The sequence below is a fragment of the Monodon monoceros genome, unplaced genomic scaffold (genome assembly GCF_005190385.1).
Source record: "Monodon monoceros isolate NGI ecotype Baffin Bay Population unplaced genomic scaffold, NGI_Narwhal_1 Super_Scaffold_20, whole genome shotgun sequence".
Lineage (NCBI taxonomy): Eukaryota > Metazoa > Chordata > Mammalia > Artiodactyla > Monodontidae > Monodon > Monodon monoceros.
The window spans coordinates 19,838,230-19,852,396 of NW_021703777.1; the positions used below are offsets into that span (position 1 = coordinate 19,838,230).

Sequence of the window (14,167 nt, forward strand, 5' to 3'; positions counted from 1 at the left end):
AAAGGCAAAGAGACTCCAGGTTTAAAGCTTCAAGAAAGAATGTGTGGCCAGTGAGTCACCCACAGGGCCACCGCCTTAGACAGAAGAGGCCATGCTGGACCAGGAAAGACCCTCCATTGCTCCCTCCATCACCAGAAGTTTGGGCCTTTCTGCAAACCATGCCATAACTCACGGTTTCAGTAACTCATGGTTTCAGTCCTTCTCGCTCTCCGTCACTGTGGCTTTTAAGAGATCATCTGACTTCTCCCCCATCAATCAGCTATGCTGGAGGCTTTGTGCCAATTTTTCATAGCTCCGTAGCAGTTAAATTGGGATTAAAAATCATTGAGATGCCCTTTTGCCCAGGTAGCAACAATGAAGGGAAATGAAATAAACTGAAAGGCAGACAGCAGAAAGAGTCTCTCTGCAGGTCTGACCCTTGGGATCATCAGCCTCACGGGTGCCCTGCCTCTGAGCCCTGGAGCTTAAACAAAGCTGCTGCCTTCCTTCCTCCCCCTCTCCCTCCTCCCCGCTTTCTCCCTCTATCCATCCCTCTTTCTTTCTCTCCTTCTCTCTCCCCGTCTCTTTCTTTCAAGAAAGACTCCAGAATTCCAGGACACTGGCATCCAGCTCTCTGAAGCCTGGACAGGGGACGGGGGTGGGGGGTGGGGGGCGGTCCCCACAAGCTCTTCCTTAGACTCCCCTCCCCGCTTTACTCTGGGGGAGCTTCTGGGAAACCAGTGCCGTGGCCCAGGGTCCCCTCCAGCCACCACCAGCCTCATTTCCTGTGCACAAGAGGCCTCTGCTGGAAGAAGCAGAACTTTGCACCATCACTGAACAGCTGGCATGCCTCTTGTTACTCAAATTTTTGCGTCAGTAAAATTGGAAGGAGGCTCACCAAAAGAAAGAAATTTAGAAATTCTTCGGCTTACTGCCTGAAAATTTCTCCTCCAACTCAGGTCACAGAAGACTGACGATTATTTTCCTTTGGTAGAGAAAACTTAAATCATTCTGTTTCTTTTGGCAAGGAAAATGTAAGACCCCTAGGTCTGATCATCCCAGCCACAGCCAACTGTATTCTTTGAGGAATAATCATCGTAAGCCAGCGTTTACAGCTCACTTACCCATCCTAGGCATTGTACGTCCTTTATTTTACGTAATCCTCACAATTCTATGAGATGGTAATTCCTATAACCTCATCTTAAAGATAAGGAAACTGAGGCTTAGAAGTTAAGTGATTTGTCCAAGTTCAGTACGTGTTAGAGCCAAACTTGCATACTGGAGGTTTATTATCAGACCAAGAGCCTGTACTGCCCTCTCCAAGGTCTGGCTATGTCTCACCTGCAAGCCCTGCCTTTATCCACAAGAATACTTTTGATTACAAAATCAGAACACCTGACTATGAGTGGATTAAACAAATAGAGGCTTTCTTTTAAAAATATCATTGTGGGGAGGCTTCCCTGGTGGTGCAGTGGTTGAGTCCGCCTGCTGATGCAGGGGACACGGGTTCGTGCCCTGGTCCGGGAGGATCCCACATGCCGCAGAGCGGCTGGGCCCGTGAGCCGTGGCCGCTGAGCCTGCGCATCCGGAGCCCGCACTCCGCAACGGGAGAGGCCACAGCAGTGGGAGGCCCGCGTACCGCAAAAAAAAAAAAAAAAAAAATCATTGTAAGAAGATCGGAGATAGATCTAGATTTTACATGGAATCTTGCCTTTTAAAAATGTTAATAAGTAATACAACTTTTAAAAGCACTGCGTGGGCCTACAAAGTCATCTGCTGGCCAAATATGACTTGTGTGTGACCTGAACCACACTTTCTGCAATCGTACTGTCAACATGACCAGGCAGGGGGCCTCCCTGGTGGCGCAGTGGTTAAGAATCTGCCTGCCAGTGCAGGGGACGCACGTTCAAGCCCTGGTCCAGGAAGATCCCACATGCCGCGGAGCAACTAAGCCCGTGCGCCACAACTACTGAGCCTGTGCTCTAGAGTCTGCAAGCCCCACTACTGAGCCCGCGTGCCACAACTACTGAAGCCCACATGCCTAGAGCCCATGCTCCACAACAAGAGAAGCCACCACAGTGAGAAGCACGTGCTCAGGATTGAAGAGTAGCCCCTGCTCGCCACAACTAGAGAAAGCCCGCGTGCAGCAATGAAGACCCAATGCAGCCAAAAATAAAATAAATACATTAAAAAAAAAATGACCAGGCAGAGTGATGAGCTGACAGCTCTGAGACAGAATCAAGGTCCTTACCTCTCCCCTTCCAGGAGCCACTGCTGCCCCCTCACTCCTATGGGCTCCCCTGGATGATGCTGTTTCCAACCCTCATCCAATGCCCTGAGCAAGTGCCAGTTCTGCCCACCTCCCTAGGCTTTCCTTGATGATGTAACACAGAGGTAATGATAATGATAATAACATTTATTGAATAAGTATTGTATGCTATCAATATCTATGCATCAACCCATTTAGTCCTCACAGTTAACATATGAGGTATGATTATTATTATCCCACGTGTACAGAAAGACCCAGTAACTTATATGCAATGTCAAACAGCCTACTAATGGTAGATCTGGAACTCAAACATATGTATTTCAAAACATATGTGATTTCAAAGCCCATAACTTTAACTGTTGTAGGATGCTTTTGGTTATAAACTCAGAATACCTGACTACAACTGGATTAAACAAATAGGCCTTATTTTTTATAAGACCAGGGTGAGATGATTACAAGGCTAGTTCAGTAGTTCAACATCTCTGACATCTCCCTATTCAACACTGTTTCCTCAAGGTCACAAAAAGGCTGCAGCAGCTCCAAGTATCAGGCCTCACACAACAGCCTCTTAACTTTGGCAACAGCATAGGGTTCCTCCTCAAGTCTCTCTCTTGTTAGGCAGGAAAACCTTCCCTTAAAACCCCCCATTAAGTATCACCTCATGTTTCATTTGCCAGAACTGTCACATGCCTAACCCTAGACCAACCACTGGCAAAGGAGAATAGGATTAGTATAACCAACTATGATTCAGTCCCTGGGGCTGGACGCATAGCCACTTCTATTAGCAGAGAACAGGAGGAAATAGCTGTAGGATGGCCTGCCAATAATGTCTGTTCCAACTACAGGGAACATGTGAATTGTCTCCCAGGATCCAGTAAATCTTACAAAAGCTGTAATAAGTAACATTACAGAATAAGAACAAAGGGTTGTTCCCACATACATTATGAGACAGGAATGAGTACCAGTTCTCAACCAGAAATTTCCATGATCCCAACACCCCATTTGCCCAGATTTCTAGGCCATTCTGGCGTTGCTGTCATCCTTTGTGCTCACTCGCTGCACACACAGCACAACGTGGCACAAGCTGGTGCTCAGTAAACCCCGTGCAAAGGCTGAGACCTGACCTAAGGAGTCCAGCTGCATCACTGGTGCATACTCTCTTTTCATGGCAGGATTCAGTAACCTCTGTCTAAAGAAAATGAGAGACAGTTACAAAACATGACACAGCGATGTGATGCCCGTATTTCTGCAAAGCCTGTTCACTGTTTGGCCCCTATTTGAGGGCTCGGAGATGTCATGGCAGGTTAGTCCCCTTCAGCTTACTGATCACAAGCTCAGAGCCCAGCCTAGCTGACCAGCTGGTCTTGTGCTTTTCCTCCCTCGTGTATTAATTACAGTGACAGCCTTTTAAGACTCCTTTCTCAACTGACATTTCTTTCATTTATTTTTTTTTATCATAAACTTTCAAAAAAACTTTCCTAAAGTGTTGAACAAGATGGCCTTATCCTACGTTGCTCCCCGAGAGAATATTCTTCTGTCTCAAATCTGTGTCACTTTAGGAATGCTTGGGAAATATATCTATCTCTCCTGTACTACGGTTCACTTTCATTCCAATAGCGAACAGAATCTTCCTGTTTATTTTCCAAAGTCAAGTAAGAGGAAAAAGGAGAAGAGTTTTAGTGAATGTGATTGAGAATATTACCATTTTTGCTGTTTTCTTGATTCTAAACTGGGAAGATGTAATCCTGTGAGCTGACCACTTTCCATCTCACTCTCTGGAATGTGCTTTGCAGCCACACAGCAGAAGGACCGGATACTGGTCTTCCCATTCTATTAATGTTTGCATAACCACTAACAGAAAAGCCTTCTCAGAAATCCAAAGCCAAGAGTGACTACATCCAATTCTATGCCAGCAAACGTGGCAAAATAAATCTACTAAAATGGTAGAAATTATTAACCTCAGTGCCACATACAAACTGTGAAAGAACGTTTTGGATGTAACTATTCTCTTACAGAAATAATGTATATACAACACATTTCTCTCCTTTTATAAATTGTTGTCAGCATATATTTATGTCCATTCATTAATTTATTCTTCCTTTATAAATTCTTTAGTTTCTGACATCTCCCCCCTACACACACACTTTAAAAAAAATTCTTAGGGCTTCCCTGGTGGCGCAGTGGTTGAGGGTCCGCCTGCCGATGCAGGGGATACGGGTTCGTGCCCTGGTCCGGGAAGATCCCACATGCTGCGGAGCGGCTGGGCCCATGGGCCATGGCCACTGAGCCTGCGCGTCTGGGGCCTGTGCTCCGCAGCGGGAGAGGCCACAACAGTGAGAGGCCCGCGTACCGAAAAAAAAAAAAAATTCTTAAAAGGCATTTGCCTTGAGGAGGGGAATTAAGATGGAGGACATAGAGCTTCCCCACCCCCCAATCCCCACACAGACAGAGCAAAAATACACCCACTTGTGGAACAATTCTCACAGAACACTAACTGGGAACTGGCAGAAGAAATCCTATACACCCAAAGCTGCTAGAAAGATCTCCATGTAACCGGGTAGGGCGGGAAAAAAGCATCAGGCCGGGACCTGTGCTCCTGGGAGAGATCTGTAAGGAAACAAGGTCCGCATGGGTGGACCCTCGCCCAGAGGAGTGAACCGGTTGACTCACAATCTGGGTGTCCCAGTCCTGGGGTCCTGCAAGGAGGAGACAAGACCCCTTGCCCATCAGGAAATCTGCTGGGACAGACAGAAGGGCTGGAGAAGCCTAGACTTTACTCGCAAGGAGTGTGCACGCTTGCAGGCATGCTAACAGTCAGGGCAGAAAAAGCCTTGACCTGGCGGCTACCGCCTCAGCACAGTTCCCAGTATGAAGGGTCAAACAACCAGGTCCTGCCCACTCCTGTCCACTCTCACGCCTGCTGTGAGATCTGGGCAAAGATTCAGTCTAGCTACACAGAGACAGACTGGGGCGCCTGGGGAGTGGCCTAGGTAGAGCCACCGAGACCACTGTCAGCACGTGCTGTGGGCTGGCGGTCCAGCCATGGCAGACATCGTCAGCACGCGCACCGGGCAGCACCACAAGGACGAGCAGCATCTAAGCTCTGAATCTTGGGCAGACAGGCCCAGGAAGCGTGCAGGCGCAGGCAGCGGCTGTTTCCCAGAGAGAGCGCCCTGGCTCCCCCCGCTTCACACCGTGGCTTAGCACCAGACCTGGGGCACACAGATCCAGGGATAAGCCACCTCAGTTCCTGCAGACACAACGCCCCGACCCCAAGTCCCAGCCCACTCCACACCACAGCCTAGCCCTAGATCTGGGACAAACACAACAGAGAAAGAGGTGTGGCCCTGGGTTGCTTCTAAGCGGAACCGTGGATGCCTACACAGGTGGCACATGCATCACCTTTGGGGCAGGGCACACACTCAAGGGCAAGGGAACCTGATCAAACCCAACCATCAGGGCTTCTACTCCAACAACTGGGCAGCAGACCCTGCCACTGACAGGGTGGTGACAGCCACAGGGGAAAGAGGAAGCCCCACCTCACATCCAGCACAGGCTCTAGACATTACAACACCAACCGCTCCCCCTTAGTCTAGGGGAAAACAGCCAGCACACTCTTAGGAAAGGCGTGGCTGGCATCCATACCAAAGCCAGTCCTTGCACCAAAAACACTGAACACAGAGAATACACAGGACACTCCCACATAAAAACACCCCTTTAGAGACTTCCTCTGGTGGCCCAATAGTTAAGAATCCGCCTGTCAACGCAGGGGACACAGGTTCAAGCCCTGGTCCGGGAAGATCCCACATGCCACGGAGCAACTAAGCCCGTGCGCCACAGCTACTGAGCCTGTGCTCTAGAGCCCACAAGCCACAACTACCGAGCCCATGTGCCACAACTACAGAAGCCTGCACACCTAGAGCCCGTGCTCTGCAACAAGAGAAGCCACTGCGATGAGAAGCCTGCGCACCGCAACGGAGAGTAGCCCCCGCTCGCCGCAACTAGAGAAAGCCTGTACACAGCAATGAAGACCCAACGCAGCCAAAAGCTAATAAATAAGTAAAGTTAAAAGAAAAAAACACCCCTTTAAGGCCACAGTAGATAACTTTCTCTGTCTCTGTGAATTTAGGAGAAACAGTTAAGTAAAATGAAAAGGCAGAGGAGCTACTCCCAATTAAAAGAACAAGAGAAATCCCCTGAAAGAACAAATAATGAAACAGACTTCACCAGTCCACTAGATCCTGAGTTCAAAAAGGAGCTAAAAAAAAATGCTAAAGGGATTCAGAAAGATTATCGATAGAAATGCAGATCACTGTAACGAAGAATTAGAAACTACAAAGATGAACCAGTCAAAAATAGATGATTCGGGAAGAGATATGGGAACATATGTATAACTGATTCACTTTGTTATAAAGCAGAAACTAACATACCATTGTAAAGCAATTATACTCCAATAAAGATGTTAAAAATAAAAAATTAAAGAAAAAATAGATGATTCAACTGCTGAGATATAAACCAATCTACAAGCAATGAATAGCAGACTAAATGACACAGAAGAACAAATAAGTCACCTGGAAGATGGAATAATGGAAATCACACAATCGTAACAGCAGCAGCAGGCAGGCAAATTTTTAAAAAAATGAAAGCTACATACGAGATCTACGGGATAATATAAAGTGTGCCAACCTATGCACAATAGGGGTTGCAGAAGGAGGAGAGAGAGAAGGGCATCAAAAATGTATTTTGTTTGTTTTATGCTTTAGTTACTGAAGCCTTACAAGGTTATGTAGAGAGGTACCATCTTCTGTACCAAAAATAGACAAGAAAATGCTATCAATACTGGTGTACTGTAATGTGAATCTATACTGGTGAACAGAACTTTTTGTTCCCCTTATTAAAACCGCAGTGTCCTTTTCTCATTTGTAGCTTCCTGCATCACCCCAAACAATAATAATTATATATATATATGTATATGTACACACACACATATATAAAGAATGACGTTGATAATGTGATCATGGAGACATTATCTTCACAAAAATGATGAAAATATAAAATTCTGTTTTCTTTTCTATGTCAACCCTAAGTATCCCAAATCCCCTTCATTTATAAGTGTTTGGTTTTTCTCTCCCCTCGAGGATACAGGTCATGTTTCCAGCCCCAGGTGGTATTCCACAGCTTCACCAACTTTATGAGAAGTCTTGTGCCTGCCCTCAAATATGACGGATGCACATGCTGGGTAAAATTATGTTTAAAAACGCCACTCCTGAGACTGTTGTTACAGAAAGTCGAGCTAGTTTAAATAAGACAGCACCCGTTTCTCTATGAGGATTAGCAGTGCAGTGACTGACGGTTCAGATGGTCGGAGGACAGAGAAAGAGACTGATGGATAAAGTGTATCTCGAAGGAAATCACGTTCGATGTTAGATTGTTTGGCTTTTACATTTTAATTACTTCTTACAGAAGACTGCATTAAAAACCTTTGTACATCTACATAGCGATTTATCCATTCAGACCTTTTCTTTTAGAACAAGAAGTTTACATAAAATCCTACCTTCTAAAGACTGAGAAAGTGCCGGCTGCAGTTATCATGAAGAAATCCTCTGGCTGACTTCACAGAGCTTGAGTGTGATCCTGTAGTCTTGTTTCCAGTTCCTGAGTCACCACAGTGACGTTCGTTATTAAAATTGTTTGCGGGAAACTGGGCTATTTTCCACAGTGGTTAAGCAATGTCTACACATCCCTTAAATATTTCTATCTTCCTTGGGATAAATGTTAGCATTCAGAAGAAATCTTCTCATTTATGATTTGGAAAATTTCACGAGTGTCATCAACTGTACATTTAAGCAAATAATTAACAAATATTTTTGGCATAAAAATTACTTTATAATTTTCTGACTTGTTTTATAAGTTTGAATAATGTTTCTGTCCCTTAATTGATTTTATATTTGTGGATTTGATAATCAGACTGACAGTAGCAAATCTGATATCACTTAAATAGGTATAGACTGCTCGTCTGTTTAATGAAGTAGTTAACATATTTAAGATATATAACACAAAAATTTTCTCATCCTCAACTTTTTCCAGAACTATGGCTTTAAGCACTTTTCGTATAAATGCATATTGTTGATTAAAGGTGACGAATCGTAACCATCTCTTATTCGTTGAACTGGTGCTATGTTCCATCAAGAGCAATAAAATTTTCCCCAAATGTCAAAAAAAAATGTATTTGAATAAATTATGGCTGAAAACTTCCCAAACCTAAAGAAGGAAACAGACATCCAGGTACAGGAAGCACAGAGGGTCCCAAACAAGATGAACCCAAATGGACAACACCATGACATACCATGATTCAAATGGCAAAAGTTAAAGGTGAAGAGAGGATTCTAAAGGCAGCAAGAGAAAAACAGAGTCAGTTACAAGGGAACCCCCATAAGGCTGTAGCCTATTTCCCTGCAGAAAATTTGCAGGCTAGAAGGGAGTGGCATGATATATTCAAAGTCCTGAAAGGGAAAACCCTGCAACCTAGGATACTCTACCCAGCAAGATTATCATTTACAATAGGGGAGAGAAAGAATTTCTCAGAAATGCAAAAACTATAAGAATACAGCAATTTCCTCTTAGATTTCTTCAATGATCTCTTGGTTATTTAGTAGCGTATTGTTTAGCCTCCATGTGTTTGTTTTTTACAGTTTTTCCCCCTGTAATTAATTTCTAATCTCATAGCATTGTGGTCGGAAAACATGCTTGATACGATTTCAATTTTCTTAAATTTACTGAGGCTTGATTTGTGACCCAAGATGTGATCTATCCTGGAGAATGTTCCATGTGCACTTGAGAAGAAAGTGTCATCTGCTGCTTTCGGGTGGAATGTTCTATAAATATCAATTAAGTCTATCCGGTCTATTGTGTCATTTAAAGCTTGTGTTTCCTTATTTATTTTCTGTCTGGATGATCTGTCCATTGGTGTAAGTGGGGTGTTAAAGTCCCCCACTATTATTGTGTTACTGTCAATTTCCCCTTTTATGGCTGTTAGCATTTGCCTTATATATTGAGGTGTTCCTATGTTGGGTGCATAAATATTTATAATTGTTATATCTTCTTTTTGGTTTGATCCCTTGATCGTTATGTAGTGTCCTTCTTTGCAGCTTGTAACAGACTTTATTTTAGAGTCTATTTTATCTGATATGAGTATAGCTACTCCAGCTTTCTTTTGATTTCCATTTGCATGGAACATCTTTTTCCATCCCCTCATTTTCAGTCTGTATGTGTCCCTAGGTCTGAAGTGGGTCTCTTGTAGACAGTATATATATGGGTCTTGTTTTTGTATCCATCCAGCCAGTCTGTGTCTTTTGGTTGGAGCACTTAATCCATTTACACTTAAGGTAATTATCCATATGTACGTTCTTACTACCATTTTCTTTATTGTTTTGGGTTTGTTTTTGTAGGTCTTTTTCTTCTCTTGTGTTTCCCACCTAGAGAAGTTCCTTTAGCATTTACTGCAGAACTGGTTTGGTGGTGCTGAATTCTCTTAGCTTTTGCTTGTCTATAAAGCTTTTGATTTCTCCGTCAAATCTGAGTGAGATCCTTGCTGGGTAGAATAACCTTGGTTGTAGGTTCTTCCCTTTCATCACTTTAAATACGTCCTGCTAGTCCCTTGTGGCCTGCAGAGTTTCTGCTGAAAGATCAGGTGATAACCTCATGGGGATTCCTGTGTATGTTATTTTTTGCTTTTCCCTTGTTGTTTTTAATATTTTTTCTTTCAATTTAATTTTTGTTACTCTGAATAATATGTGTCTTGGCATGTTTCTCCTTAGGTTTATCCTGTGTGGAACTCTCTGTGCTTCCTGGACTTGGGTGGCTATTTCCTTTCCCATGTTAGGGAAGTTTTCAACTATGATCTCTTCAAATATATTCTCAGACCCTTCCTCTTTCTCTTCTTCTCCTGGGACCCCTAAAATTTGAATGTTGGTGCATTTAATTGTTGTCCCAAAGGTCTCTGAGACTGTCTTCATTTCTTTTCATTCTTCTTTCTTTATTCTGCTCCATGGCAGCTACTTCCACCATGCCATCTTCCAGCTCACTTAACCATTGTGCTGTCTCAGTTATTCTGTTATTGATTCCTTCTAGTGTATTTTTCATTTCAGTTATTGTGTTGTTCATCACCGTTGGTTTGTTCTTTAGTTATTCTAGGTCCTTGTTAAATGTTTCTTGTATTTTCTCGATCCATGCCTCCATTCTATTTCCAGTATTTTGGATCACCTTTATTATCATTACTCTGAATTCTTTTTCAGGTAGGTTGCCCATTTCCTCTTCATTTATTTGGTCTTACAGGTTTTAACCTTGCTCCTTCATCTGTAGCATGTTTTTTGTCATCTCATTTTTTTTGATCAGTAGGGCTGTATTCCTGACTTGCTTGTTGTTTAGCATGAGCCGTCCAGCACTGGAGTTTGCAGGCAGCTGGGGGGAGCCAGGTCTTGGTGCCAAGATGAGGACCTCCGGGAGACCTCACACTGATTAATATTCCCTGGGACCTGAAGTTCTCTGTTAATCCAGCAGCTTGGACTCAGTGCTCCTAACACAGCAGCTCAGGCCCAACCCCTGGACTGGGAACCAAGACCTGCAAGCCACGCAGTGTGCAAAACAAAAACAAAAACAAAACACCATAAAAGCAACTAACAGAAAAGAGCATAACAATAACAAAGAATGAAAACTAAAATAAAATTAGAAAAATAAAAAATATATTAGAAAAAATAACAATAAAAATGAAACAAAACCAGAACCATAACAGCAAAACAAAAATAAAATAAAGAAAATTAAAACATAAAATAAATAAAAAATTAAAAATTCCCTGGTGCCTCCTCTATCAGTGTCCTTGCCCCCACAGGGAGCTACAGCCTCCCCCCGCCTCCCCAGTAGGCCTCCAAGACCTCTAGGTAGGTCTCTGGACCCGCTGCGTCAGCCCCATCTCTGCATGTGTTCCTCTCACCAGCTGTCCCATAACACACATGCCCGTGCAGGCCAGCTGGGGCACAGGCCTCCACAGGCATAGCCGCAGGGGTCAACACAGCCAGAGGAGGCCTCGGAGGAGGCTGGTGCTCAGCCTGCCTTGGACCCACACGGCCAGAAGAGACTTCTGCGGAGGTGGGGCTCAGGCCCAGGACCCATGTGGCCGGCATAGGTCTTGGGGTGGGGCTCAGGCCCAGGACCCCCATGGCCAGAAGAGGCCTTGGGGGGTGGGGAGGACAAATGACAATGAAAACACGATGACCCAAAACGTATGGGATGCAGCAAAGCAGTCCTAAGAAGAAAGTTTACAGCAATTTAATCCTACCTCAAGAAAGAAGAAAAATCTCAAATACAACCTACCCTAACACCTAAAGCAACTAAAGAAAGAACAACGAACAAAACCCAAAGTTAGAAGGAAAGAAATCATAAAAATCAGAGCAGAAATAAGTGAAATAGAAATGAAGAAAACAACAGTAAAAATCAATGAAATTAAAAGCTAGTTCTTTGAGAAGATAAACAAGACTCATCAAGAAAAAAACGGGAAAGGACTCAAATCAATAAAATTAGAAATAAAAAAGGAGAAATTACAACTGACACTGCAGAAATACAAAGGATTATAAGAGACTACTACAAGCAACCATATGGCAATAAAATGGACAACCTGGAAGAAAGGCACAAATTCCTAGAAGTGTACAACCTTCCAAGAACTGAACTGGGAAGAAAGAGAAAATATAAACAGACCAATCACAAGTAATGAAATTGAAACTGCAATTAAAAATCTTCCAACAGGGACTTTCGTGGTGGTGCAGTGGTTAAGAATCCGCCTGCCAATGCAGGGGACATGGGTTCGGGCCCTAGTCCGGGAATGCCGCAGAGCAACTAAGCCCGTGTGCCACAACTACTGAGCTGGCATTCTAGACCCCGCGAGCCACAACTACTGAGCCCACGTGCCACAACTACTGAAGCCCGCACGCCTAGAGCCCATACTCCGAAACAAGGGAAGCCACTGCAATAAGACCATGCACCACAACAAAGATTAGCCCCCACTCACGGCAACTAGAGAAAGCCCACGCTCAGCAACAAAGACCCAATACAGCCAAAACTAAATAAATAAATTTATTTTTTAAAAAAATCTTCCAACAAACAACAGTCCAGGGCCAGATGGCTTCAAAGGCAAATCCTTTCAAACATTTAGAGAAGACTTAACACATCCTTCTCAAACTCTTCCAAAAAACTGCAGAGGAAGGAACACTCCCAAGCTCATTCTACGAGGCCACCATCACGCTGATACCAAAACCAGACAAAGATACTACAAGAAAAGAAAATTACAGACCAATATCACTGATGGATATGGATGCAAAAATCCTCAACAAAATACTAGCAAACAGAATCAAACAACACATTAAGAGGATCATACACCATGATCAAGTGGGATTTATCCCAGGAATGCAAGGATTCTTCAATATATGAAAATCAATCAATGTGAAACACCATATTAATTAATTAAAGAATAAAAACCATATGATCACCTCAATAGATATAGAAAAAGCTTGTGACAAAATTCAACACCCATTTATGATAAAAACTCTCCAGAAAGTGGGCATAGAGGGAAGCTACCTCAACATAATAAAGGCGATATACAACAAACTCACAGCAAATATCATTCTCAATGGTGAAGAACTGAAAGCATTTCCTCTAAGATCAGGAACAAGACAAGGATGTCCACTTTCGCCACTTTCATTCAACATAGTTTTGGAAGTCCTAGCTATGGCAATCAGAGAGGAAAAAGAAATAAAAGGAATCCAAACTGGAAAAGAAGAAGTAAAACTGTCACAGTTTGCAGATGGCATGATACTATATATAGATAATCCTAAAGATGCCACCAGAAAACTACTAGAGTTAATCAATGAATGTGGTAAAGTTGCAGGATACAAAATTAATGCACAGAAATCTCTTGTATTCCTATACACTAACAATGAAAGATCAGAAAGGGAAATTAAGGAAACAATACCATTCACCATTGCAACAAAAAGAATAAAATACCTAGGAATAAACCTACCTAAGGAGACAAAACACCTGTACTCAGAAAACTACAAGACACTGATGAAAGAAATCAAAGATGGCACAAACAGATGGAGAGATATACCATGTTCTTGGATTGGAAGAATCAATATTGTGAAAATGACTATACTACCCAAAGCAATCTACAGATTCAGTTCAATCCCTATCAAATTACCAATGGCATTTTTCACAGAACTAGAACAAAAAATTTTACAATTTGTATGGAAACACAAAAGACCCCCAATAGCCAAAGCAATCTGGAAAAGAAAAATTCAACACCAGCTGGTTGAATCAGCTGGAGGAATCAGGCTCCCTGACTCCAGACTATACTACAAAGCTACAGTAATCAAGACAGTATGGTACCGACACTAAAACAGAACAGATAAGTGGAACAGGAGAGAAAACCCAGAGGTAAACCCATGTACCTATGGTCAACTAATCTATGACAAAGGAGGCAAGAATATATAATGGAGAAAAGACAGTCTCTTCAAAAAGTGGTGCTGGGAAAACTGGACAGCTACATGTAAAAGAAAGAAATTAGAACACTCCATAACACCATACACAAAAATAAACTCAAAATGGATTAAAGACCTAAAAGTAAGACCGGACACTATAAATCTCTTAGAGGGAAACATAGGCAGAACACTCTATGACATAAATCACAGCAAGATCTTTTTTGACTCACCTCCTACAGTAATGAAAATAAAAACAAAAATAAACAAATGCGATCTAATGAAATTTAAAAGCTTTTCCACAGCAAAGAAAACCATAAACAAGATGAAAAGACGATCCTCAGAATGGGAGAAAATAATTGCATACGAAGCAACTGACATGGGATAAATCTCCAAA

The 14,167-nt window shown here is 42.9% G+C and overlaps 1 protein-coding gene across 1 annotated transcript in view; it reads right to left on the minus strand.

The window, feature by feature from the left end:
- The window catches only part of MANBA (mannosidase beta), a 137,484-nt gene that overhangs the window by 1,157 nt on the left and 122,160 nt on the right, over positions 1-14,167 (minus strand). The window lies entirely within an intron of this gene.